The following is a 5,951-nucleotide window of genomic DNA, read 5'->3' as shown; positions in this document are numbered from 1 at the left end:
CACCGGTTTTCACGTCACCCGCCGCGCAGTCGATATTTCCGTCTCTTACAAACCGGGGCAATGTGGAGTTAGATAGAAAGAGAAAACTGGATGACCGCTGCTTCTAGTAGCTTCTTTTCGATGAAGAATTGAGTCATTCACAATCTGTGATGCTGGATAGTGAAGTAATCGGTGACTCTTTGACATCGAGGAAGGCCAGTAAAGGCACCGCCACACATCATCGTCAGCCGACAATGCCTCATCCAGTGGTGGCCTCATGCTTCGCACAATATGGCACTGTACCCTGGCCCATTATCCGGGGTCTCTGCAGATCGAAGGGACTTTTTTTTATTAATTATTAGGGCCTATTAGGCCGGTGACTTCAACAAAAACTAATTTTCTTTGGAACCAAGTAGAACTATCGACTGTGATCACAATTATTTCCATTTTATTATTCTTAATATTAAACTGTTGAATTGCGAACGTGCTCATCGTCTTGGTCCAGCGGTTTTACGAAAATGAGCAAAATATTCGAAATGCTTTAGAAGTTCATCTGAACTTGTAGCTAGGGGAACGAATTGATTTCTTTCACGCCACCCAAATATCAAACAACTTACTGCCCGACGTGTTGATAACCCAACCCTTGGGACCTTCTAAGACCCAAACAGTCCCAAATGCCGTGCGCGCATTATACTCTCCTAAGACCATATTTGTCCCAGAACGACCGCACATTATTAAAATGCATCTATCTCTCTTCCTCTCATCTAAAAATTAATTATTTCTTTTATGTTAGAAAGAGAACGAAATAGTGCTTGTTATTGTCTTTGAAAAAATGGAAGCTTGTAGAAGGTTCGATCCGTGCAAATCAACAACGTCTCAAGGGTTAACGAGGTCAACAGAAGTAAAGCAGGTACCAAGAGGTACTTACTTAACATTTTAAAGCTAATAAAAGTTTGACAATACAATATTTTTCTTGGAGATCGTCCTCAAATAAATCTTCAAACAAACAAAATAAAATCTTTTATAACTGAATCAAAATCGTATCTCACCTAGTCTATATTTGTGTTAAGTTTGAGATAAGTAAAAAAATGCCGATTTTGAGTTAGTTATGAATATTTAGTATTTTGCTGCTGTTTCCATAGAGAAACAACTCCCCGCCTTTATCCGCTTCAGAACAGAGTTTGTCTAATGAGGCGGGTAAAGAAAACCCTGTAAATATTTAAAAATAAATAAATAAACGCCGGGTTGCCGGCACTGAAACTGAAATTCAAATATTATCTCATTTTGCAGGGAAAGCATAGTTACGAGTATAACGTAGGTAAAGAAATGAAAATGTTACTTAACCCTCAATGTGCCGAGGAATTCATTTTGGTTTCATTTCAGTTTGGTTTGTGACATTTGTACCCGTCCATCATTGATTCGCCGGTAGTTCACCGCACTTTCCCCGGTTTAATAATAGCATGATGGCATAGGTAATAAAATATTGTTCACTCACCTGGCAAGGTGATAATAATTTATTACGATATATTCGTCATTAACTTTAAAAGATTTGTGGACATGAAAAATATTTCGTATTTGTGTATTTATTTACAAGACAGTTTTATATAATTTATTTTTTATTGAGAAGTTCACATATTTCGCTTTACGATAAATACAATAAAACCCAAGAATATTTTCGTATTATTTCTTTATTTTGTATTTTTATAACATTTACCACATTTCTCTGAATTTAAGTAGCTATCCTGGGGAAAATACGTAAGTCATTTATTATTTTTTTTTAAATATATTGTAAGGTAACCGGATAAATCACCACAATGATAATTCATCACATCTTTAAAAAGTTATATAAAGTCATGGAAAGTGATGAAACAAAAACTTTATTAACTGGGTTATGTAGGTTAGGTTAAAAAAAAATTCATCGTTTCTAATGATTTTATATCACTTTTTAAAAGTGTGTTGAATTTTCACTGTGTTGAGTTATCATGGAACCATATTGAAAGATCGTACAATCTAAATAAACATCAGTTTGCTAAAAACAAATAAGTTTTTAAGAAAATAATGTCAATAGTTTTAACCCTGGGACTGTAAGGCGTACAAGGTCGCGGGAGGTCAGCATTCCAAGGGTTAATTATTTTTTTATTCGAAATGATGATTATTCAGTTTTATGAATTTTCGAAAACTCTGCGATAAATGTCAGTTTGTTTATTCACTTGAGTCATTAACATTATGATAATTTTAGTTCGACAAAATTTCAAACGCCTTTTTCAGGTATCTATGATTTTTAATGTCTTACTATTCCTCTAAGCTCTTACTATAGAAATAGATCATCGTAATTAGTGTTGGGTAAAACACGATTCCAGAATAAGTTTTTATGAGGTACTCAAATACTGGAATGAGGTGGCCCACCTCATAGGAGGTGAGGTTTGAAAGAGGCGAATAGGAGCTAAAATCTTGTACAGCTGAGTATATTTTCCCCAGAATATTTTCGATTCCTAAATGGGGAAGGGGCGACACAAAATGTCGCATACACCAAATGTAGTAATGCAGTCCCAATACACAACACCTCACCACCTAAAAACTTTTAAAGCACTTCAAAATATTTGTATCGATCCATTTTGTAGTAGTACAAAGAAAAAGAGTTGGGACAAATATATTGTGCCGTGTTACGCTTCATCCTTCTTTAGCCAATATTTCAGAGAACACTAATAATAGTAATAATAGTCCATAATCAGGGAAAACATAAAAATTACTTCATAATTAATCACGATAGTTATTTAGAAACTTATTTTATGTTTTTGATTACTACAATTCTTCCCTTACAAGTCTCCTAACAAAAACTTATTTTAATATATTATGATTTGCTATTTTTATTTCACGGACTCCTTAAATCTGTCCGGTTTCTTAAATGTCCCAAGAAGTTTGAAAAGCTTATTCTTATGCTTAGTATCTAACAGAGCAGCAACCCTCGCCTCGTGTTTTGTATTATATATACCATACCTACTTCGCAACCGGCTTTCCATCTGCCCTGATCCAGGTGTCGGATACTATACTACAAACATTTTAGTTAAAATGCTAAAAATATATGAATGCTTTAGTATTCTAACCTCAATAACGCTTTCGCCGTTTAATTAGCGAATAAACAACCGTGAAAGAATGGTCCTAAAAAACAGCATCCGCCTCTGACACTGATCTCGTCATATCCCCGCTGCCAGACTATTGGACTACTGACTAACTTACTACTAGACTTCTAGAAGATTGAGAGCCGTTTTTCATTTATTTAGAATGTTCTATTGATGAGTAAGAACACTAATTTTTCAATCAATTAAATGCAACCGGTGCTTTGTAGTCATGGTCAATATATGTACACTACTTTGCAACCAACAATGATCTATTATTTGATCTTGTCTTTTCGAAATATTTATATCATCCTTGTTAGAATCTATTATATTTTTTGAGCGTGGGATTGACTATGGAATATCAAAGAACAGAATCTTCTTTAATTTAATGCATGTAGGTTGGTGTTATAATGGTTTAAAAGACTCGTTATTTACGAGAATCAACTCGTCATATCTCAATATAAAATAATCTGACGACAATCCTATAAAAAACTATCACTCAGGAAGAATAAACTTTCTATTTTTTCTTACCACGAACCCAATTCTGAGATTAAGATTATGTTTTCTGTAATTTGTCAGTATAGTTGATGATACATTACACATTCTAAGTTCGATCTATGTTCAGGCAAGTAATATAATTAGCATTATTTTGATGTTGTGCCTTTGCGTTCGAAAACGTTCGTATTGATTCGTCGATTCGGTGAGACTTGGTGTGACTGCAAACAGCGATGTTTTAGGAAATTTCTAGCGGTAAAAATGCTTTGCCTTACCGTGGCGGTTGCAGAGGTTATTGACACATTCTCCGGCATAATTAAAATACAAATCGTGCACTTTAAATTAGCAACTCGCGATAGTGCAGGTAATTACTGACGCCAATATTCAACACCGTGCAATGCTCTAAATAACGGTAAAAATTTATCTTTCAAGTTCTCAGCGAAAATCAAATTAAATAAAGCAAAAACGTTGGTCTTATTGCATGTTTATTACCTCGACGATGACTCAAACTCAGACCCACTCAGACCTACAAATCGAAAGAAATTTGAGTTGAATAACCACCGCAAATAAATAACAGTACCTACTTATCTAATTTATAATTTTTGGTCGTGATTTTTGTATTATAACGTCATCGAAATTCATTCACCTGTGGTAGATTAGTACTTAGTCAGCCATCTGAGGTCGTTTCTAAATAATATTCAAATGCTACTTCAATGCAGTCATCGCTCAAAATGCTTATGCGCAAAGTTCGTGAGCGTCATTATAGTATTGCACCAAAAATCGCGTCATGAAAATAGAAACAACTATGCAGTGTTCGGCATCTGAATAAGGTCGCAACCTGTCATTATTTCAAATATCCGCGCCACGATGACATCCGAACTTCCCGCCATTATAAACTCACGGTGTTACCATATAAAAAATATTTCTAGAACAAAGAACAAGGTCAAGGCATATTTATTATAATAGATAAACCAAATATTCCACAAAGGCACAAATCAAATCCTGTGCCTGGCGTTGATATTATAATTTCATATTTTTATGGCTTTCCGTGGTAAGAGTGGAAGTTTTAAAATTCAACATAAAATGGTATGTACATACTTATTAATTTTCCTTTCATAATAAACTAGCTGTACCCAGCCACGCCTTGCTGTGGCTCCTTCCAGAACTTTCAAGAGCATTCTTGAACTTTCCGGAACATTCTAGACTTACCGACACACTCTGCCACTCAGTTTGGAACCTTAAAAACCTTTTTTTGTATTTCTTTGGCATTCACTATGTAACAATTTCTAGACATTTTTTGTTTTTAATGAGTTTTTATTATTCACAATGTACATTTGTTACGTATAATTTTTTTTTTTTTTTTATAAAATTAGCGACCGGTTTCGACACGTCCGTGTCATTAACTAGCTATTTTAAAATATCTATTATAAATTTCTTATCCTTAAAAATATCCCGCATGTTACCAGTTAATATTTCGACAGCTTTTTACACTAATTCTAAAATAAAAAACTTAATTAATAACAAGGATGTTTCAAATAAATTAGATAAAAATGGGATATACACTTTAGAGTGTAATGATTGTAACTCGCAGTATGTAGGTATGACTACAAGAAATTTCAAAACCAGAATTAGGGAACACGAACTATGTTTAAAAAATAATAATTTCTCCGAGTTCGCTAATCATTTGATAGAGACAGGCCATAGCTTCAACCGGGATAAAACTAAGTTTAAACATTCTAACATTAATAAATATTTTAATTTGTGCGCATTAGAAACATTAGAAATCAACAAAAAAATTAATTCAAACATTAATATAGTAAATAAAATAATAGCACCTTGCAAATCACCTCTATTGACAATGTTCCCCGTTATGTTGGCTCCTCCCTCCGTTTCCCTCTCAACCCCCTCCCCCTCCCTCAAATCCCTCCCACCAAAGAACCAAACTCAATAAAACCCCATATTTCTGCACTTTCTGCACAAATTTAGTTTTAAAATAGCTAGTTAATGACACGGACGTGTCGAAACCGGTCGCTAATTTTATAAAAAAAAAAAAAAAAAATTATACGTAACAAATGTACATTGTGAATAATAAAAACTCATTAAAAACAAAAAATGCTTAAAAACCTTCTTAAACTTTCTCCTTCCAGAATCTTCTATAGCATTTGAGAACCTTCATGAACTTTCTGGAACCTTCCAGATTCACCGACACAGTCGGCAGGCCCATTCTGAAATAATCTGAAGCACTCGCGGCCTTCCCATAACAAAGCACGTTTTCGTTACCCACTCCCACCCACGCTCAACCACCCCCACCAAACTCTCTTACTTTCGACGTGACACCAAGGGCTATTTACCACTGGTGGG

Source organism: Hesperophylax consimilis, chromosome 3, assembly GCF_061612785.1.
Source record: "Hesperophylax consimilis isolate HC1 chromosome 3, BYU_Hcon_1.0, whole genome shotgun sequence".
Taxonomy (NCBI): Eukaryota; Metazoa; Arthropoda; class Insecta; order Trichoptera; family Limnephilidae; genus Hesperophylax; species Hesperophylax consimilis.
This window is presented reverse-complemented; position numbering follows the sequence as displayed.